The 24,086-nt window shown below is 42.2% G+C and overlaps 1 protein-coding gene across 3 annotated transcripts in view; it reads right to left on the bottom strand.

The window, feature by feature from the left end:
- The window catches only part of MEIS1 (Meis homeobox 1), a 208,871-nt gene that overhangs the window by 55,837 nt on the left and 128,948 nt on the right, over nucleotides 1-24,086 (bottom strand). The window lies entirely within an intron of this gene.

Below are 24,086 nucleotides of genomic sequence, written 5' to 3'. Positions count from 1 at the left end.
AGAAAGGATAAAGCAGCATTTATCGTATTCAGCCCTGCTGAATGGGTCAGGCCGGCCGTGCCAGCAGGGGCTCTTCTCACTGCGTCCCCCTCTCCGCTGTCATTGCCTCTTACGACTTCCCTTCCCCTCCCACTCCCCCAAAAATCAGAGGCAGAAGCAGCAAAGGGCAACCAAGTTTACAGCAGCCCCTCGAGTGGGTAACACTCTCTTTGTCCTGGGTGATGTGTTATGAACCTTTGTTGGCAAAATAGGTGCTTCTGGAGAGCAACTTGGCACAGGCACTCGCCTTCGGCAGCCATGGCTGTGGCAGGAGTTTCCTGGTGATTCAAAGCCTCCTCCCTCGCTCTCACACCAAACCCAAATTAAATGTCATCCCCCTGCGACACTGGAAAGACACACAGCGTGGCACAGATGGGCAACTTTCAGCCACTCCAGCTCCCAAATACACCCTCAGACCTCAACCATAGGAAATGCCCAGACATGACATAAATATTCCCAATCCCAAGGTTTCAAAAAGGCTGAAAATTCAGACATCCTAAAAATCCCAACCCTTTGCTCGACTACAAAATCCATGCCTTTGCATGTAACTCTTTTGACTAAGGTCCTTACATAATTTTAAGTGACCAGAAATCTCAGCAGCAAAGTGCCAAATACAGCTTTACTACAAGTACCTTCACCAGACTCAACAGGTTATTTCTCCCTGCACGTAGCCCTGTCCTGGTATCAAATCTGCATTTGGAGGAAAAGTATTTTTTATATCAAAGAAAACCAGACTATTCTAAAAAGCCGGCTTCCCACACCTCTGCCAGGAGATCTGAGAGAGGTTTTGGAGTCCACTGCTCAATTTGCTGAGAGGGGGTAAGAGGAGGGCACTAGACCTTTGCTGAGGTCTACCAAACAATAAGATGAACAACACCTTCCAGCTTTTGCAGTCCAGTTCTAGACAGGCATCTAAATCCACTGCTTTAAGGAGTTCACCAAAGGGAAAGATGTGCACTAAAAGCCTTAGGAAAGGCCTGGAGCAACTTTTAAGTGGACTGACTAAATCAGAGTCCTCTAGAAGCTCCCTATGTTGAACTTATTTGTATGCATTCAAATCTCTCCTGTTAAAAGCAGCTTCTGCATCCTAGAAAAACTTCACAGTTTGCATTTACTTTTGCATTTCATGAGCTAATATAAATTAAATATGCACCTTGTTTGGACAAAAACTATTGACTTCTGCCACAACTAGACTTGCAATGCATTTGATGTTAGGAACTGAAACACTAAACATGTATGATTTCTTTTTAATTCTACCATAAATTTTTTCCAAGCATTTAGATACAAGTTCCTCAAATTCCTGCTTCTGCTACTATGAGAAATTCTGAATTATCTAAGCCAAATATTTAACTGTTCACTCTCCAGCCACAGATCCGTTGTTTCCTTTCTCTTTTAACTACTCCCAGAACCAAAGTCTCTTTAGTAACCTTTCCAGGTAGCTGGAAAGGAAGATTCATTAATAACTTTAAGCAGTAAAATGTATTAGAGAAATTTTAAGTGGCAAAATAACGTTCCTTAACCTTTCTTCAATGTTGTATACCAATTTAGAGTAATGACTATAATTTCCACAGATTTACCTATTTATCTTTTACAGAAACAAAACTCCAGTTTGCTGGATACCCACACAATCCACCATGATGACTTTTTGCAGAGCAAAGCCAGGCTTACGTGTGAAATTTTCCTATAAGGTACAAAATTATGAATTCTCAAAAAGCAGGTCTAGGGATACAATAAGCTTTTCTGTAAAGCAATTGAGAGGGAATCTGCTACAAACCACAGTTCACAGGAAATAGAACAAGGATCGTCATTTCAGACCACCAGCACTGAATGGACTTGGGCAATCAAAGAAGAATGTGGAAATTTTTTTTCATATGTATATTTTTTTTTAAAATTTGTTTCTGACACAACCATCTCCAGCTTGGCACAGGAATGTGGTGAGCCGAAGTCACACCCAAATGACTCTGATGTGAGTCAGGGCAGCTATTATTCATGTCCACAAGTACAGAAGGACGAGTTCACTACTCAGAAATGATCATTCCTGCTCAGAGCAAGGTGGGGAAGGAGGCAAGCTGACCAGCACAAGGGCTGAGTGCTCAGGTATGCCACAAGAGAGCTGGAAGGCACCGGCACAGTCTGGGGTGCATGCCCAGTTGCTAAACCAAGCTGCACCTCTTCAGTCAGGAGAAACAGAAGTCTAGACATTAAAAGGCCCTTAAGTATAGAAGATTTCCCCAAACCACACTATTTTAAAATTCAAACATGCACGCACGTATATATTGCATATGTAAAATTAACCCACTGACTGCTCTAAACCTGCCAATGCCCAAGCAAGGCACACAAGTTGAGAATGGGACTCCCACCAAAAACGTACTTCAGAAAGCATAAAGTAACTGTGTAATTTCCTTATCAGAAAAAAAACATTTTCTGTTGTTTTGGATCCATGGTTAGTCAGACGTGATAGAAGCACCCACTCCTGGAGTTCCTGAGGTCAATGGCAACCACCTCAGTACACTGAATGGCCTACAGAACAGCCCCAAAAATTACTTACAACTATGTTGTAAGTTTGTTTGTGAATTTGAAATGTGGTGTTGATGAGGGATCATTTTTTTTCATATTCCTTAAGGAGAAAGCCTTCTCAAATATACTTAATAAAAAGTTAATGAGGAACAACAAGGATGAAAATGAGCATTAGCAAGGAACAAATACCATGTGTCTGGTTTTGCACACATCTCCTAAGGAGGTGCAGTACATGTTTCATGTAAGGATTCAGACCATGACATAAACAGTAGGAGGTTGTCAGTCACAGATAGTATCCATATTTACAAGATACTAAAGGACACAGTTGCAAAAATATCCTACAAAAATATTCATAGATAGAGTAACATGGACAAGCATACACTCTGGCATTTGACAAACTTTCAAAGTTTTTTCTTGAATCATTGTACTTTGTTCCTCAGAGACAGGAGCACCTTTCTCTAGTAACTCGACCCTCCTTTTTGACTTGAATTCCCTTCAGGCAAGCAAAGAACAAATTAGCTGTCTATGCACAGAGTAAAAACAGCATTGATAAATAGTGGGGGGAAAACCCACAAATTTTAGTCATTTTCATTTCTTTGGCAGCTTTTTACAGCTGAAGTGAAGGAAACCTCTTCCCCTGCACAAAGTAGCACTTTTAATGGGTTCAGAAAACTCCGCTACTATGGGTAAGTTGTGAGGCATTTCTGGAGCTGTGCATCTACACGCAGAATGAAACACGGAGAAGAAAGCAATTCATTGTATGGGAAGCAAACAACTTTCTGCTGCCAACATCAAAAGTTTACTTTGAGCAGCTGGAAGCAAATACCCTACAGAAAAGTATCTGGTTAAACAGAAAAACATCCTGCTTTAACCAAGAAAGGTAAAAAGCTTAAACAGTTGAGGTTTTTTTTCCCCTAACCTAAAAGCCACCATGACGAACCTACCACTTCTTGGGAAAAATTCTTTTTCAGTCATCCTCTCATTTTGTTCAAATACAGGTCTTTGTTATGAAATCTATTATCTTCAATCTCATCAGGAGTGCTGGACCTACCAGCTAAAGGTCTCACCAGTTGCATTCTCCATGAAAAGCCCATGGCATATGACTGAGACTTACTCCCTTGTAAAGCAGGAGCACTAGAAGCAGCAGGAGCACAGGACTGCTCTGCCATGGGGGAAATATGCCCAACTAATACCCCAAACGGCCACAAGGTCAACTTCTGTAAATCTCTATAGCTCCTTAACAACAGGCTCTATCTTTGTGTTTATCCAGCTTCTAAGACACTTGACTCTTGGACTGATCACAAGCAGCTATAAGAGGCTCAAAGCAAAGATCAGAGGCATATTACGTATAAACTAAGGGACGCATTATCTGTAGAAATAGTTTATTATGTGCAGCATTTAAGAAGGCTTCCTTCCCTAAACACGGCTAAATTGCCCTGGGCCCCACCTACACGCCTGCTCCAGAGGAGAAGATGACGCAGATTTCAAGTTTTACCACAGAAAACGTGCCAGATCCTCGACACTGTCCAAACCATTCAAAATTAGGTTTCTTCTACTGAAAAAAGTTTTTAAAAAAATAATTGTTGGGCAAGACAAACCAAAATACTTGGGATTGTTGAACTTAACTAAAGTTTTTTTTTTTTTTTGGGGGGGGGGGCAATTCAAGAGCAGTCAGTGTTGGCCCAAGCTCCAGTGTGCACTGCAGGAACTATAGTTCAGACATTGCTTTCCCCAAATCCTCTTTTGCCCAGCTGGATCCCCAGTGTCACAGGAGTCATATAACCATAATGAATGGGAGCGACTCAGTCTAGCTGCAGCTTAAACAAGTCAGGATTCACGACCTATCAAACCCACATGAGATATTTCCAATTGGAACTAACCATGTGGTTTGTGTCAAGTGAAAAAGTTCTTGTGGCTATGCAAACCCATTCACCCATTTTAAAGTAGCATCAAACCCAAGAAATTTTTATTTTCCCTGCCCCCAGTCCATCAGTTACCTCTGACAATAAAAACCAAGACAGGATTGAAAGCAAACTAACACTGAACTTCACTATGGCTGCATCACATACTCTATTTCCCCACGTACACCTGTTACTTTGCAACTGTAAAAGGCAGAACTAAAAGGGATAAGAATAAAATGCCCCCATCTCATCTACCTTTCCTCTTTTGACAGTAACAACACCTCCACCACCATTGCTGAACACCACCCATCATCTTATACATGTGAACACAGTAAGAGTTGGACCCAAAACACTTATGCTTCTCTTTACTAAGCAAATATGAGAAACATTTGCAGTCATGAACTGAATGGATGGTATTTGGACTGTCCCATGAATTTCTGCCCCTCATCCTGCCCTAGTGCTGTCTGGGTTGCTCAGAAGCAGCCTGCTTCCCCCCACCCAAAGACAAAACCTTATGTTACCATGCATGTAATCAACGCAGGAAAAAACCCCTGAATTACAACATATGCATCCCCCTGTCAGACCTTTCAAGGGAAGGGCATAGAAAAAAATTAATGTTTTTCTTGTGCTCTCCCCACAGTTCCTTGCTGCCCAGCACCCTAAATCCACTGCTCTTGTTCCTCCAGCAAAAGTCAGTCACTCTGGACTGTTCGTAACAATAGTGGGAGGCTTCTCCTTAGGAAGGAGGACCAGAAGCCAAAAGGAGTAGATTTGACAGAGCCAAGCTCACACAAAATTTTCTTCCACTTGACTGTCCCTCTCCCAACACAAAAGGCAAATCTGGTCTGATGAGGTGGCACTTAAGAAAGACCACAATAGGAAAAAACAATGCAAGCAGGCACACTGCTGTCACTCACACAGCTCCTCCTTCCCCCCACACAGCTCCTGCTGCCCTCTGCTCTTCCCAGATTCCCTGGCTTTACAGGCTGAGTGGGATCAGGCCATGACCACCATGGTGATCAGGCCACTAACTCTTCTTCTGCTACAAATACTTTCTCCCCCAAAAGAGGAACCAACTTTCTCACTTCTGCTGATATCCTTTGGGTATGGGGAGGTGGGGTGGCACTGAGGGGCAGGTTGGGGTACAATCCCTGCACATCTGGTGTGAACCCAGCCCCTACAGCAGAGCCTGAAAACTCTAACAGGGATTGAAGAGCCCTTTGGAGAAATAACAGCAACGGGGAGGGGGCCTTGACCCTGCTCCTTGTGGTCCAGCACTGGCCACCAGGCTCAGCACCAAAGCTGAGGTCCCTGCCTAGGGGCACGCAGGCAGTGACAGTCCTTCCAGACACTTCAGTCCTACTCAGTTAGCACATCCCCTTCAGCTCCAGCTTAATGTATTCATGCCACTGCTATGTTTTGGTTTCCTACAACTTTCTATCACAGCTTCTGGTGTTTTGATGTTTGATTAACAGCGCAGTTACAGTTTAGGGTGTGGGGTTTTTTCCAAATTAAAACAAACAAATCGAAATGCAAATCATCCAGGAACAAACAGATGTCAGAATCCAAAACAGGCAATGAAGGTGAAAGAAAAGTCAGATCAATGCTGGACACTTAAAACTTCCCCTGAATATCACCCACAAGCACATGTGTGCCTCATTTTTACCTCTTTAATCTTCCATCGCTACATATTCCTAGATATCGCCTACTTAGAATTACTTTGAACAGGTAAAATGATGGGAGGAAAGGGACAAACTTCAAAATTTGATTATTATTTATCTCACTTCATCTAGTGGCACCAAAGTTCCAACTGCAAGAGGGATGAAGGATGGGAAGGAGTTAACTCAGCCATTTTCAGCTCATCTCTCTTTGACTCCATTCCTTCACAATAAGAGTGTTTAACCAAAATCTCACAGAAACCTCAAAGCACAGTTGGGTCACAGCAAAAAGCCACCCAGTGTCTTAAGAAAAAAATAAACAAAATGCATACATCCTTCAAAAATCAAGCCAAAATTATTTCTGTTGTTTCTTTTTCAATTCACAGTATTTGCCATTATCTCTAAGAGTAATAGCAGTAGAAATGTGTAGAAAGCAAAAACTGACTGCTTTCAGTAATTTGATGTGCTTTAAATGACATGAATGAGTAACCAAGGAAGTTAAAGAAAACCTCAGGTTCTGGAAGGCTGAAACCACAGACATCAGCTTCCCCGTGGCAGGTATAGACTATGTGGAAGAATAACCTTGCTTTTCTGACGAAACAACCTCATCCTTGTTGAATGGGCTGAGGACCTTGTCTCACCCTTTCCACCCACTGCTAATAGAAGAGGACTCTCCCCTGCCCAGTGCACCACTCAGTCTGCCTCCTCCTAAGGCAGCCTCCAAGTGCCTACCAAATCACCAGCTTCACCTTCAAAACTGCCAAATATCCTGTTGTTCAGATGGTACCCTTTCATTTGAGGTTAACAAGGAATATATTTCTGCTGTGTACCCCATCTTTTTCACCTCAGCTTTCAAGATGTGCTTCTCAACTTATGTGCAAGGACACACCACACACACACAGACAATGCTGCAGCAGGTCAAACACCAGCAATGTCCCCGTGTCCTTCCTGTGCCTGCAGATATCAGGGAAGGTTGTATAGGCATTGGTCGCCACATAAAGGAAAAGACAGACTTTTCTAAGCATCCTGTAAATGCCGGGGAAAGAGAAGAATGGAAAGGAAGTGAAAGAGCAACCTGGAAAGGAGAACGGAAAAGCCGGAGACCTTGGTTCAAAGGAGAAAGTTGACCACAGTCTTAGCCCTGCCTTCATCTATAGAAAATGTTTGCTCTTATTAATCTTGGAAAAAATGTGGTGCATGAGCTAAGTCAGCCCCTGGGCAGATTTAACTTGGGTGACCTGAACTTACTCTGCAGATCACCATAGGTCTCTCTGACCTTGGCAGTGACACAAGGATCATATTTTCTCATGGATGAATTACTCTGGAATAATTCTGCCAATGTATTAGGCATAAATAGCCTTTTATTTCGGACTGGGCAATTACATTCTCTATTTCTGCCTCTCACCTTCCCAAACAAAATCTATTTATTGGGATAAGGAAAACTCCACCCTTCATTAAGGTCTGGGTACACATCTTGAAGGCCAGACAGAAGCTTGGCTGCTTCATGCTCATGGCAATGTGTTTTCAGACATTGCCTTCAGCAAGATGCATTTTGGAGTTAACTGGTCAGATTTGTTGCTTATGATTGAAGTGGTCAGCCTGCACATCTGCAGATGAATATACAAATGCCTTCAGACACAAAGGAGGAGGTATATACAAGTTGATAGTGGGAATGTTCAGCTTCAATCACCAAAACAGAAACCACAATCCTCAACATATATCTACAAGCAAGTGAAGAGCAGCTCCACAAAAATCAGCCAAGTTGCACTGAGATAAGCAAAACCCCCCCCCCCCCCCCCACCCCCCCCCTCTCGGCCTTGTGGAAAATTGACCAATTTGGAAGGAACAGGTAAACAGTGTGTTCTTGGACAAGAGTCAGCACAGTTTGGATGATGCAGACCTTTCCGTTCAAGAGTTGCTCTGGTTTTTGCATCTGGTCACTTGAGGTCACACCACAGAGTTCTGAGGCTCTGCAGAAGCTCTGCAGGCTTCCTCCCCATGACAGAGGTGGCTAAAGTGGCTCTTAAAATCGGTTGTTATTCTGATGCCACCTGAGTCTTAATTGCTGAAGAAATGGGGACTAAAACCACAGAAAGGGTTTTCTGGCACTGGCTAAGGAAGTATCAATTTTTGAGGTCACAAAAACATCCCTTAAAAATATGAATCAGAGTGGTTCTTTCATGCTGCAACTTGATAAAGTCAGGCAAAACATTAGCAGACTATTTTTATGAAGGTCAGGACAGTTTTGTAATACATATATTAGAGACACGCTCAGATGTGCATAAAAAAGGAAAGAAAATACTTGCAAACCTGTATTCAAATTATCCTGAGACAATCAAATAAATCCTCGTAAACACTAGTTCCCGTTTCCACTCTAAATGAGTCTCTTCTAATAAACTCATTTCATGTTGAGCAAACACAATTTTCCAATTGTTTGTGAACTCCTTGCTTCCTCCATACACAACTTTTGCTGTACAGTTGATCTCTTAGAACCTGCAGGCAAGCGTCTCCATATTGAGGCAGAAAAGCAAGTCTCTAGTCACAGACCTGCACTCCTTCTCATCACAATTCTGAAGCAACATTCACTGATGCCAAAACAGGTTATTCTCTTGAGACTGGAAAAGGCTTTCACAAATACCTGCCAATTTTCTGAACAGTCACCAGTGCCAGCCTCTGAACCATTGCTAATCGTGCTGCTGGTTTCTATGCAAAGCAGCTCTGAGTTTTGTCATTTTAACTGCCTGACCAGCTGCACCTGCAATTTGTGGCTGAGGCAGATGAGAAGGGAAGACAGAGATTTTCAACTATAATCATGGGGTGAAACTCAAAGTTCAGCTAAAAAGCATTCTTATCTATACCTAACAGTTTTTATGAAAAAGACTTTGACATAAGCACCATATTTGCAATTAATATGATCTCAGCAGTGACCTAAACAAGGGAATACTGACCTAGAGAGGGCAGCTGCCTGTAGGACCATGTAGAAGCTATCCCTTATGCTAACCCTTCACCAGCACAGAAAACTTCCTGCATATTTAAGGTTGCACATGAACCTCATGCAAGAGCATGGAAGGAGAGGCTGAAGACAGCAGGTGCTGTACATGTCCACTCAAAGATGACACGAGTTGTAAATAAGGAGGTCAAAGTCTCAAAGCACTCAACAAACATGCTGGAAAGTCCAACTTTCTGAGGCGCTGAAGGGATCTGTGCTTGTTACAACTCCTGCAGGGCAAGCAGAACAGCTCACAAGAAAGCCTCCGCCGGGACATCCCTGGAAACACCTCACTCAGCTCCCTTCCCTGGGTTTACCCTGGAGAGCCATCCCTCAAGATCCTAGATAAGGCATGCTGACAAGGTGCTGAATGAAAGCCCACACTGTTGCTGCCAGTAACCCGCCCTCCCTCCCTGCCTGCAAACCTCCAGCACCATCCCTAGGCTTTGCACTCACAGCCTCCCAAGGAAGCAAGCCCTGAATTTCAAGTTTCTGGGGCACAAGGGGGGTCACAGCACACAATCCAGAGATGCTTTTCAGGACAGCATCCAAAGCAGACTTCAAAATGGAAATAAGAGTTCAATATTTTGCATAAAAATTATTAACCCGTCACCCCTCTACCTCATCTGCTAGTGAGGATTCCTACAAATATGATGAAAAAAACAAAGTGGACAAATGAACCTTTTTGAATGCGTATTAGTACACTTCAATGAGCCAATGTGCATCTTGTTAGTTTGGAGTAGAAATAGGTTTAACTCTGGTTTTACATTTAGAAGATAAGGACGGTGCGTGGAGAGAAGTCCCGAGTGCTGCAGTGCCAGCTGCCAAAAGACCTCATGGCCAAACAGCACAACAAAACTAAGTACGGCCATTCCTACCACCTCAACTCAGCAACAGGTTTTGTTTCAAGGCTTTCTCTCATGGAGCTTTTCATCTCATGCAAGACCTCAAAGCTGTTTAGTTGGAAGTTGAGCAAAGCAATGCTACCAAGTTTCACAAGCCCCATCCATCAGATTTTATATTTAAGTCCTCAGCTCCCAGTGTCGTGTGAAAACCCTCGACCAAAACCTCATAAGCACTAATGAAGCAAGCAACATCCTGATGGCAGGGAACGCTGGAAACCTGGCTTCTTGGCAGCTGTGCAAGGGAATACAGACAATGCCTGCCCTGAATAATATTTTTTAAAATATCACATACATATGTGTTTTTCTATAAATGCCAATATTTTTGAACACTTATTACCCATACAGGTCTGCAAATACAACAAGTGTCATGAGATGCTCAGGACAGTGTGCTCAGGAGCTGCAGAGGACACAGGCTCACCTACACATACAATGCCCAGGCCCACTCCTTTAATCTTCACCAGTACAAAATACTTTATTCTGCTTCTCAACGCAGAGCAAACATTTCCTTTCCAAAGGAATGGCAAGTTTTAGAACAGATTCATGCCTACTCTAAGCATTTAAGTCAGACTGCCCAGCTAAGCATCTGAGCGAGGCCATTAGTCCTCCCCAAGTCCCTTCACAGTCAACGGAGAGAAAGAGAAACTCTCTGGAGGGAAATTCAGGATTGAGAAGACTACAAGATTATGAGCACTATTAACTTTGAATACTGCACAGAACAGTAAAAACTTACAAGCAGTGAGGCTACTGCAAGGAAACTATGGCTAATGAAGGTTGAATATGCCCATCTCTGTTTCTAAACAAGATCTGGACTTCAGGGTTCTTTCTAAAATTACTCAGAATGGAAAGGCTGAATTTAGCTCCCATCCATCACCTTATCACAAGGATACAACCTCGTGCTTCCTGCCACTGAGAATCTGGGAAAATGCAAAATTCTACTTCTTATCACCAAATCATAATTAATTTCTTCTTCCTATTTTGCCTTACTTGAGGAAAAGAAGAAAAAAAAAAAGAAAAAAAGAAAAGCCTTCCTTGATAGATAGCTAAATTTATGTCTTACCAAACTGAACGTAAACGCAAGAAACAGGAAGCTTTTACTTGGAAACTGGAATTTCAAGCACTCAGTGGCAAACAATGAAGCAGAGAGATAAAGATGCAATGGCAATGGTGGGGGACAGACCTGCCAAGCTTCCTGCCCACGCTGACTCAAGAGCATGTGTCCTACCATGATACGGACCGGCCACACCGCTTGCTTTTATTTTGGTAATTGGTATTTGTTCCTGTGAAAACCCCTATAAAAACAAGTCAGAAGACCAGACAATAGTAGACCCGCCATCTCTTATAGCCAGATCTTTTACTTAACACTTTAGCAAAAGATGTAATCAGCAGATCTTTGTCCATTTATACAATTCTCTCTGCTGCAACAAGGATTGTATTACACTCTCCAGCACCCGCCAGATCAGAGCATCCAGTCTTCCCCATCACTTCAAGAGATTGATCTGATATTTGAAAGCACATTTGCTATTATCTACTTCAGCCCTTTGGAAATGACATTACACAGATATGGGGGGCAGGTAAATATTGCCGCTCTTTTATTATTCCTGACGTTCCCTCGCTTGTAATATCTGAGAAGTTCCCAGGTCAATGGGATTACTTTATCTTCCTCCCCCCTTCCTTTATCTCCTCCCTCACCCCACAGGTATCCGTGTCCAAACGGGACACTTCAGTGGGGGGTTTGCTTGACCCAGGTCACTCGAAGGTCAAGCTTTTCACCACTTGCTAATGCAAAGCTTCCCCCAAGCCCTACTAACCCCGGGGGGTCCAGGGCACCCCCTCCCCATGCACCCCTCTCCTGGCTGCAGGGCCAGATGGAGAAGGCAAATGCTCCTCAGTGAAGTTACAGAAGCAAAATCCTCCCCATATGGAAAGCGGAATATGTTTTGAGTTTTTAAATAAACAAAGCAAAAGGAGAAGCTCCTGAAAAAATCAGCTCAGCAGAGACTTTATTCCTGTACTAAACTTGAAGGATGGGAGGCTTAACTAGTTAGGAGCAACTCAGACTATATTTTTGCCTACCAGAACAAAGATCAATTTTTATTTAGATTGATTTTAAGATTTACATGTGAGAAATGGATAAAATTGGATCAAATATATACTAAAACAAATTGTTGACTCCCATGAAAGCCAATAAAACCAAAACAAATTTCACAGATCTCATCTACCAGCATTTGAGATTTGCTTTATTTCATTATTCTGTATATATTTACGGAGCAGAAATTTGCTTAACTCTTTTCCACTTTTCTTTCAGTGAAACAATAAGACTCTCTGCAGAATATTTTCAACTTGAATATTATCACCAGGATAGCATATGGCAAACTAGCAGCAGGCAGTTTATCTTCATCCTCTTTGTAAGCTAAAATTAGCACAATGCTTTTGCAACAGCATATGATGTATTCAGACCAGTACGATATACCTAATACAACTTCAGATCCATCCCTGGTTAACCTCCAATATTCAAGTAAATTGACTGCTAATTTTAACAGAGTATTAATGTGTTTAGTATCAAGTTGGCATTTATCAACTTGAGAGGCATTTTTAAGTTTAATTCTGGCATTTCACCTACACCAACTGCAACTGTAAATAAAATTTGTATATTGGTAACACATGGAATTTCAATTCGTCTGTACAAAGCAATTCTAGTTTATATTAAAACATTAGGTATGGAAAGCCAGGCTGTAACATTGCATAATATGCATACTCTGCCTTTCAGACAAACATGTTCCTCCTGCAGACTGTTAGTTGGTTACTTTATTGGGATTAAATTCAACCAAGTCACCAACATTATTTGGATTAAATTAAAGCAAGTCACCAACTCTACGTTTCCTAATGAGGTGGCTCTGCCAGCCCTCTCTGCTTGCCAGTCTGCTGTTCAGCTTAGTAAATCATGGCCACCTCAGGGGTTTTTTAGTTGGATTAAATATGTGGTGAGACACTAACATTAGCACTGCTTCCTAATTTGTTTCTTATAGCTGCAACACCAAGGAACTTACCCCAATGCTCCTTGTAAAGGAAATTTGAAAGGTTCTAAAAAAGCCCTATACTTCATATGGGTGGTTGCTTTACCACCTTTCTTGCCAGGTTCACAGAATAAAAATGTGTAATAGTGGGAAGTACTCACATCCAAGCACGTATAGGAACAAATACACACACAAACCATAAATATTTATACACTGACATTCAAAGATTTGGTGGCTCAGCCTGCTCACCAACTGACAGAACAGCCCTCAGCTTTCCTACAGCCCATCACAAAACTACAACAACACAAAACTACACCAAGTCTGTCCAATAGTTATATTGAATTAATGTCACCACTATTTTTGCTTCTACACAGCTGACCTCATGCAGAATTTTTGTGGGTTAGTCCAGACAGATACCAGAAAAAGAAAACAGGCAGAATCCTGCGCAAAAGCCTCTCCTGGGGCATCCTCACTGCCACAGGCAGGATGAGGGGACAGGAGAGGATAAATAGATGCTTTACTACATGGGAAAGGGAGGAGGAGTACAGCATGAACACACTTCAATTCCACTTTGTTGTCTCTTTTCCCCCCTGCTGCAATTTGCTTGCATCTTATCCCCTGCTCTTTAGCAAGCGGCTGCTACACTGATGTTACAGCGCCCTGAAACTTTAACTCCATTTTAAATGATGACACTTTATTTTGAGCCATTCGGTTAATGCTGACCCCATTCCCTCTTTCCCCTGCTTTAGGAAGGCAGTTGATGCAGAAGCACATGTGCTATAATCCAGGGGCCCAAGCAGGAGCTCCACAGTGGGGTTTCTCCCTCAGTGCTGTGTCAGGAAGGGAGAAAGGGAGAAGATCCTCTTGGCACAGCAATGAGACCAACAAAAGATTCTCCATCCTACAAGCCTTGCTTCCATGACCTTCACTCGCCGACCAGAGAGAGCTAAGATATGCCTTCTTCGGGGTCCATTGGGACGCTACAGACTCCGGAATATATTTAGCATGCATCCATGTGACACTGCTATTCAGAGCACTGGGGGAAGATTTTAAGAATCAGTTAGGTTATTTCCACCACCATTAGCTCTTTTCCAAGGATGTAAGTGGTGTCTCCTAGCAGGTCTTCTCCTGCCCTTCTGCAAAAGATGAACTCACAACCTTGAGACAATACACAGCATCCAGGTTGCAAGGGTTGTCTCTCTTGAGAAACAGAACCAGTCACAGGAAAACAAGGGCCAAGGGACAAGTATTTGAAAAGTCTATTCTGCCTGCATTATTTACTTATATGCTCTTTCTTCTTTCCCACACTTCCACATTACACTTCTGCAAAGGACAACCACAAAAAACTGACTGCAAACTCTGTGCTTGATTTTAAACACTCAAGAGGAAGAAAATAAAATATATTAACAAATACTTACAATGGAGTAATATTTATAATATATAAATAAATTACATGTATAATCCATGGCCATTAGATGCCAGAGGTACCGCCCAACAATGAGGAAGTTCCCAAGCTGCAGAGGGAGACAGGGTGGCAGAGGGCCCTGGGGTTTTAGTGCCTGCCCTGATGTGACACTGCTCCCACTGCACATCACTGCCCCAGCCATGCTCTCCCACATCTTTTCCCACCTTCCAGACCCGACTAGCAAAGGTTCAAGCGTGTCAAACAAAAGGCTACACGGAGGAGGTAACACGGCAAAAGAGCCAAAGCTGGAACAGTGGAAGGTTTTACCCAGAGCACCCTTATTCAAAGACCTGCCAGAGCAACATCAGACATCTGCTTAGTCACAGCCCTACAATCCCACACCAGCTCAGGTAGAAGGGATATCAGGCCTCTCCCTCTAGTATTTCACATGGCACCAACTAGTTGGTCACCAGGCCAGTGAGAAGCGGTCCCCGATGAATTATATGGTGATAGGTCACTCTGATGCTGCCACTGCTGCAGGGGCTGCCCTGATTGCTCAGAGAAAGTCCCCATCTCATTCATGAATTTAAAATTAAATTAAAAAAAAAAAAAAAAAAGGAAGAAGAATAATAAAAAAGCCTGTGTGCATCCATGTGCTTAGAAAAAAATTATGTCAGCATCTTACAGCGTTGATCCTATTAATTAATCCCTTGAAGAATGGCCCCCCGCCCACAAACATATAATGTAATGCCGGCTTAATCTTACCTAAAAAAAATACAATGCAATAAGATTACTAGTCTGACTCTGCTAACTGTTACAGCACTGCTTAATCCTGCATTTTGGTGCTTTAACAAGCTCCTACAATACTGTACAGAGTTTATCAGAGCAGTTGCCAAGAGAGGAAGGACTTATATTTTAAAGAATATAATTCCACTGTCTTTTGTGCTTTTTATGTATTATGTTTATACAATGACTTTCATCCTGGAAGATCTCAAAGCCTATTGCCGGCTCCTGTTTCCACTGAAGTCTTCCTTTCAGGTTTCATATTGGAGCAGGATTAGAAATAAATAAATATATATATATAGCGGGGGAGGTTATAGCAGGAAGATTTGCTGGTGCAGGCACTCATTTCTTCCATTCCCCAAATGCAGCTGGGAGGGGTGACACCAAATTTGCCCCCTCCTCCCAAAAACCTGCAAAGGAACCCATGTGGGACCTTGCTTTAAAAAGTGAGTGCAAACATGGCCTATGAAATCATTCCCCTATTCCTGCAATCACTTTGCCTTCATCCTCAGGCTCTATTGCCACCGGCATGGCCCCACTCCGGCAATGTGCACCCACAGCCACACATTTCCCAGTCTTCTCTGGTTATAGACATATTAAGCTTACGATGGAATAGGAGAAGAAAGCTCTGCTCCCTCCCTGTAATTATCAAATCATCCCGAAAATGAGGAAGAATTGAGAATCCTCATTATAGCACATCATAAAACACGGCGAGGTCTCGTGCTCGCTGTATGTTATTGGCACAGTCTGCCAACAAAACTTTACAAAGAGCACAGGAATGCACGTTTGCAGAGATATTAAAGTCATAAAAGGGGAAATTTGTATTTTATTTTCCCACAGTCTAAATGAAGGTGAACCAAGCAAATTTGGCAAAGAGTGCTAGTCAGATGCCATTTCCCACAGCAGTGTGGTATTTTCCTCTGGGAATAAAACATTTTCCTTCAACTACTGTTTATAACTCTTATCAGTTCAACAGCAATAGAGCCATCAAGTCCAATATCTTGTGGAAAAAAGTCAAGGTCAACAAGTACTTGCATTTTCGTTTATCTTTAGCTGCAATTGCTACTGACATTCAATTGGGTAATAAACATGAGGACTGTCAAATGCTCTCAGCAAACAGGTGATCCAAAAGCTATCAGAGAGAAAGAGGCTACCGCCAGGTAATCAAACAATTCTGTTGCAACAATTATGATTTGAGTGCATTCATTTACAGAAGCAATCACCTGTCAAATTTGAATGAATAGCATCAAACCATTCCCACCACTGGGGTAGTAAGGGCAAGAAAATACAAGCTTATGTCTACTTTCTTCCCAACAAAAGCATGCTGGCATTAGCAATAGCCATCAAAAAAGGATAAATAAAAAAAAATCCCGCATCTTAGTTCCTGAATTGAATTATAAAAAAATTATTTTAACATAGAAACTAGAGGAGATGTGTCCAAGTAACTCGATCTTGTGTCGGTGTCTCCCGTGAACAGTAATGGGTGTTTAGGAAAAACCTGTAGAAAGAGGGGGTACACGGATGCGGCTGTGCCACAGTTCTGACAATCAGCACTTGGGCAGCTTCCTGAGCCAGTGGTTGCATCTGGACCAGGGTTTTTAATAGCCACAGAAGGACCGATTTTTCCATGAATTGGTCTAATCTCTTTTTGTCCGCTGTTGACCTCCTCAGCACACTGTAGCAATAAGTTGAACCCAACACATAAAACGCTTTTGTATGTTTTAAACCTACTAATGCTCCGAAAAGCTCATGTGCCATGAACACCCACCCTTACTTCTTGCATTATGGGACAAGTACCCACTTTCTCCATACACAACTAATTTTAAAGACTTCTCTTCCAACCTTAGTCATCCTTTTGTTTTCCCCTCACAGCATTTCACGAGAGAGAGAGGAAAATGGTTTGTGCCAAGCAGCCCAATGGCGCATCCTATTGCACCACTAATACAGAAACACGGCATGTTTATGGGTTTATGCTCCTTGTGATAAAATGTTTCTCAAAAGAAACATCTGAAGATTACAACTTTTGGTTTTTTAACTTCCAGTTTAAAGAAGTTAATGACACACACCTTAAAGTCTCACTCTGCCTGCAGCAGATAGCAAAAGACTCAGCTGAAACCACTAGGACCTGGGAGGTAAATGGAGATAGAGCTGGTGCCCTTAGGATGGGACTATTAAGATGGCCTCTAATATGGGTCATATGGGAAGCTCATTGGCTTCAAGCCACCACAACATAAGTGAAAAACATCCAGGATGTATAGGACATATAAAGCCACATCAGAATAAAGTAACTCTGTTTCTAAATTAAATAATATCAGCAAGCCTGAAAACACACGACTTAGGTATTGCTAAAACAGGGCGTCTTGGACACTAAAAACTTCAAACCAATTTCTACAACTTCTTACAACCAAACTTCTCTCTACCCCATCCAAGGAGGAAAGAAAGATGCTCTTCAGTCCTACACAGGAGCTTTTAGGTAACAGCCCAAGATGCGATTTAGCAATGTGATATTTTCCACCACTGTTCCCTGCTCAGCATATCCAAGATCCTGCCCTCAGTAAGACACCTGGTTTTGTGCAGACACACTTTGGGGGCTGCAAAAGCCCTGCATCACTGATGGGATGCTCATTCCAGGGTCAGGATCATGTTCTTAAATACACGTCTATGTATACATCAGCTTGTGCAGCCACACAGATGTTTAATAAGCTAGACATTTCTAAGTTTAGAAAAACTTGCCAAGAAAATAGAAAAAAAAAAGGAGGGGGGAAAGGACTCCAGCACATGGCTTTTGCTGCTTGATTACAGATAGGCCGAGAAGTCAGGAATATTTGTATTTCCATAGCCACTTTAAAGGTAAACAGTTTCCAAACTCTTTTTCCCTCCTTCTGCTCTGCCAGCGATGGCAATAGCTTCAGCCTGCAGGATCTGCCTCCTGACGTGATCGCCTCTCTGCTCCCTTCCCAGCTGGAAGCTTTTCCTAAGCAAAGACTGGAAGTCGCATTAAACCGTGCTGAAACGGTTGTGCTGGTTTTGAACTGCTTATTATCTCTGGGGGCTGACCTGAAAAACAAGTTGGTGCTTAGACAGAGAAATTCAGGTTTCCCCTGAAAGGCAAATGGGAGGAAGGAAGGTTTTTTTACAAGGAAAAAAATTCATTTACAATGATGTTACCCACAATTCAGGCAAAACAAGCAACATTTATAAGTATTTTAAGCTAGCTTTGCCAAAACAAAAAGAAAAACGCCTTTAATAACAGACATTTAAGCTAATGTAAGCAACTGAAATAAATACTGACACTGGGAATAGATTAATGCTCAAATCACGACAGACACTCACTTCCAAGAGAGGAGTCACTCCCTTTTACCATAGTGGAAGCGTAACCCTGCCTAGCTGAGCCACAGAGGCTGAATGCTGTTGAAATCTAACTTTAACAGCTGAATCAGGCTGATGAGACCCAAAAAAAAACCCCAAAAAAAACAACAACAAAAAACCTAAACCAGAAGGAGGAAAAAACCAGTTTCACGCCCCCCGGCTTTAAAGCAGAATGATAAATTGACATCATGTTGTTATGAGCATAATCCTCAACTACTCAATCACTGTTAAAAAATAAAACATGATTCTGGGGAGATAAAAATAATTAATGCTGGTGCTGCTGAAGAATACACACCTACACGAAGAGTTTCAGATAAATATGGGCCTGGTTTAAAACTCGTATCTCATGTCAAAGGAAGAGGGTACAGGTGCTCATGTTGATTTAAAGCAAACTGAGCACTGCCTGCTTGATGGAAAAGCAAGAAAAGAAAAGGGGATGGCAGAGCCTCAGCCAGAAAACTGATACTGCTCCGTTTTCAAACAAGCCTATTACGCTTAATTCGGGATTCACAATACATAAAGCACCAGAAAAAACACAGGGAGCAGCCCCTGTTGACTAATGCCCTGTCTTTTCTAATCGAGGGTCACATCCAGTCTAACCGATCGCATGATAATGGCATCAGAAAAGGTCAATCAAAGACAAGTCGAAGCTTCCACTGCCTGGCTGACCTTCGGAGCTTGTGACAAATTGCTATCAGTCAATGTCAACTAATGACAGCGGCTCTTTGGCTAATCAATTGTTCTAAAAATGATCAAGAAAACTACTCGCAGGACAGCTCATTTTCACATCAATGCCTGTGAAGTATGAAAAGCTCATTTTTTTTTGAGTTTTTAATAAGCTCATAAGTAAAGCAGTTACTTGGTAACAGGGGTCACCTTAGTGAAAAGACAGAACCTTTGTCTGCCTTTTACATATTCTTTTATTACCATATTATAGTAAAAATATGCCATGCCATTACTATGCCAGAGGGCTACATAATAAAATAGGTAATACTTCATACTTTTTTTTTTTTTTGAGATAAATACTTCTGTGGTTTAGGGGCCATTGTTTGGATGTAAATAATTGTCGATATAGTCTCCATGTATTTAAATGTAAAGCAATCACCACTGGCACTCAGGTGACATGTCCACTCATTACTCACCCAAACTTCAAGTGACAGAGCCAGTAGTGAAAACCATGCTGCAAAATCCAGTGGCGCTGCTGGGAAGTGAAGGTCTAACAGCAGCTATTTTGTTCTTAAACCCACCCACCCCATGTGAGCGCAACTTATTCCAACTATTTCCGACAGAATTCACATTTGGTAGGAAAACCGCATGCTCCGAAACCCCCTAAGCCCTGCAAAAGCAAACAGACATTTCCGCCCTGGAAGGATTCTGCATGTAAAAGCCAACGTGGAAATGCACACAGGCTTGAGCAGTGGGAGATATATCAGGGTTCTCCCTGTACAGCAAAGGGGTGACTGCAGATTCGTCCATCTCCTCATCCCACCTGCCTCTCCCAGCATCATTTTCAGCCACTTCACAAAGCTTCACAGCCAGGCCACACTCAAATCTGCATTCATGCATCAAATATTACCAAAACAACAAACTCACGCTGGTCTAAGGCTTGAGAAGTGCAAGCACAATGATGTTCTGCTTTTCCATGAGGAGAGCATGTCCTGCAAAGGACATTGCAGGGCGTCACACCACAAGAAGCCATTTGAGAAGACGCCGCATTGGGAGGGAACAAGGAGCCATCGTTCAAGCACGGCACTGCTTTTCACTTGGGTTTGCCTCTTTACTTGGGTGACTCCCACCCAGGACACCTGTACTGCCAGAAAGGATTTACCCCAAGGAAAACACCCATCACCAACCCATTGGCTCCCAAAGCAATTGCCCACCTCACCACAGAGAAGGAGTGGGGGGTGGGGGGGAAGCGCTAAACAAGAAACATTAAAACTTTTGTTTTCATCGGAGAAACTGCCAAGTGACAGCAGTTTCAGGTTACACCCTAAACCTGCCTTGCTATGGTAGTTTTTCAAATTAAAATATCTTCCGTGGCCTCAGCCACTCTCAAGCCGTCCATAGGCAAGAAAGAAAGGAGGCAGGGCAACACTTAAGCTCAGCCATAATTGGAAGTATGTGAAAAATGAAGTGTCAGTTCGGTCAATAAAGGGCAAAGGTGAAGGGGAACTGCAGCCCAAACTCGGTGCGAAATGTGCTCATTAAGACACCCAATCCGCGGGCTCCTGCCCACCTATCCCATTAGTCATCGGCCATCTGACCGCTTCAAATGCCTCCCCGCTCTTATTACTTTTCTTCTCCCATGTTAAAAAAAAAAAAAGGGGGGGAGGGAAAAAAAAAAAAAAGGAGAGCTGGTATATAAATCCTTGCTCAGTCATCTGGAACATAATGTGGCCCTTCTCTCCCCCTCTTCCCAGCTCTGCCGCCTGCCTTTGCAGCCTCCAAACAACCGCCTGGAGATTCCCAGCAATAATAAACCCGATTGCCTTTTTGCCTATGGGTTGCTCAAACTCCTACAAAAGCCTGGAAAAAAAAAAACCAACATTGCAGCCATTGATACATTTTTATAAAGAAATATCGCTGCTTTCTACTCCTGGCTTGAAGGAGCAACAATTATTTGGAGGTTAAAAAAATGTTTTGAACCCAGGCTGAGGCCTGGACAAAAAAAGAAAATGGGAAAGAAACAATACGCACAAATAGGTGACACTGATGGATTATTTTGCTTTTTCTTTTAAACCATGCAGGAGACCTAAACATGTGAAATAAAGAGCTACACTCTAGATTAAAAGTGACTGTACCAGGGCTTTGTTCAGCATTTTCCTGGCCCCACTGTTTGAAAAACAAACAGAATAGATTTCTCAATACACCAAACAGGAATCTTTTCAAGTTGGAGGATGCAATAAGATAAAATAGTGCTGCCATGAGCTCTGCATCACCTGCCTGTACATAAGAATTTGCTTCTCTTCTTTTAAATAGAATTTAGCAAGTTATTTGTCCACTGCATAAATTCAGATCTCTTTGCACCATTTGGAGACAGACCTTCAAAGGCCCTTCCCGTTAAGTTCAGAGCAATGGGAAAACTTTTTCATAATATTATTCTGCATTCCTGTACTATAACTATCCCCTGTGATGACACAATACCAGGCCTTTAGAAGAGGTTGTGTCAACGTACTATGCAATAACATACCCTGCTGTTCAGTGGCACGAGACCCCAGAACAGCTTCCTAGCAGTTAAATATGGATTTCTACAATAGATCGAAGCAGCTGGGAGTCATTACTATTTACTAAGTAAATAAATTTACATGTTAAAAAAGACTTTAAAATGTCTACAGGAAAGAACATCTCTCCTGTTTTCAAAGGCAATCATTCAATGTGTGCTGGATATTATGACATAAATAGGTTAAAAACACACTTTGTAAGGATTTGTAGTGATGAGCAAGGTAAAGAAGAAAAATCTCCTAAAAGTCCAAAAATAGACCTTAACATAGCCTGGGTTAAGGACTATGGGAGAAAAGTCTTGCTAAAGGGCTTAAGCTTTCCAGTCTGTGTGCCTCTCTGAAAATGCAAAGCTCATATGTACATCCTTGTGATACTTTCAGCCAGGTTGGAAACCTGGCTCAGAAGGTGCTTTTACCTACCCCAACTAGGGAAGTAGGTTGTGAGAACAACCTAAAACCAGACAGTTTTAGACGGTTTTATTTCTGGTGATCAGATTTGCCTTTTTTTTTTTTTTTAAATGGCAAACGTGCTCTTGACAGATGGAACCAAAAGGAACTTTTACAAACTCCTAAAAATAGGGAAGCCCATAATATACTGAATATATGTCACGCAACACATGCATCTCGAGTTAACTCCTATGCTCTCAAGCACAAGCTGGGGTCCCCAGCCTTTCACTGCCACCCCTCCACAGCACCCGGTCACTGTGGCAGTGCCATGTTGGCTCCTTCTGCTGCCAAGAAGAGCACCCAGCAGAGGTAAATACAGGAGTTTAACCACAGTGTTGCACTCCTAACATCAGGTCACAGAAGAAAAGCCATCAAATCCCAGCATTTGGAAATTTAAGACAGTTGGGGACAGGCAGGATATTTGCTATCTTTTTCTTCTCTTCCATTTTGGACCCTCAGGGTCGTATTGTTTGACTTCTTCCCCACAGGGAAAGACTAAAAATCATGCTTTGTTTTTTGTTGTTTTTTTTTTTTACCAGAAGGTGTACATGCAGCTGTGGGTGTACTTAAACAGAAAAGATTCCCCCATAGTCTCAACCTTCAGAGCATTTCACACAAACAAGACATAAAGCAAGGCTCAGCAAAACCACTGCTACCCTTCCTACATTCCTGTTCTTCAAAAACAATGCCATTTCCACAGGTGGCAAGTGGCCTGAAGGCAAGTCTTAGTAACAGAGACCTTCTGGACAGGGTCTCCTTTCCAAAACACCTTTCCCAAATTTGACCTGAGAGCTCCAGTTAGCAAATTCCCTCTTTCTGTTTTTTTAATCTTCCCTAAAGTTTGAATGCAATGAGCCTTCTTCACAAAACACACATCAAGCACTGGCAGCAATTCCAGCCTCAACAAACCACTGGGATTTGGGTAAAAGTTTCAGAACTGGATAAAGCGTCACTGACAAGTCCTTCTGCAGATATTTAGCAGCACTCAGGCTTGAAACTCACTTTACAAAACTCTTCCTGACTGAGTTTACAGCATGCACCTTGCTAGGAGCTGACCAGGATGGCGATGATAAGACATCAGATATGATCGGCACTCCAGACTACTAAAATGTCATATTTAGGAGAAAAATGAAGCCTGAAAAAAATCTTTAAAAGTATACCAGGAACTGAGTATCTCAATTTCCAAAGTAGTCTAGGAGCAAGCTGGCAAGCCTCCCCACAGCTGTTTTGTCCACGCACATATCCACATAAACACACGCACATCCGTCTAATAAAAGGAACAGCCCTATCCGAGCACAAAAACCCTCTCAAAACACCATGTTTTAGTTCAAAGCCTATTTTTTTGCAGCAGCTTTTTCACCCTTAAAAAACCCCCACGGATTTAAAGTTTGCTCCAAAAGCAAGGGGCTATAATGAACATGTTGACACCACTTCAACTACAGCATTGTGAACAGCACCACTAGAATATATACGTATACATACTTGAAAGAAAAAAGGCCCCCTGAATTTATGTTGCATATCATTTTCCAGTAAAAGTCAGAGGTCAGAAGGTTACCAGTTTCTGCCTCAGCTCTGCAACAGTTTACTATTCCAGGCCTCATTTTTACTAGGCTGTACTTGCGATGAAGTCAGCAACTTTTCTTTAAACAATAACGAGTCTCGAATACTTAAAATTCTATAAAGAGATGTACGTTAGGTCCATGCATATAAAAAATTAAAATATACTGGTTTAGTTTAAAAACTAATCTTGTTAAATGCAGACTTTGCAATGCTAATCAGTACTGCTCAACCTTTTTTTGGAAACACAATTCCTTTGTTGTCTAACAGCACTTGAATGA

This window comes from Corapipo altera, unplaced genomic scaffold (genome assembly GCF_003945725.1).
Source record: "Corapipo altera isolate COAL_440 unplaced genomic scaffold, ASM394572v1 94, whole genome shotgun sequence".
NCBI lineage: Eukaryota > Metazoa > Chordata > Aves > Passeriformes > Pipridae > Corapipo > Corapipo altera.
The sequence above is the reverse complement of the archived record's forward strand: the minus strand, read 5'-3'. Positions and strand labels throughout refer to the sequence as shown.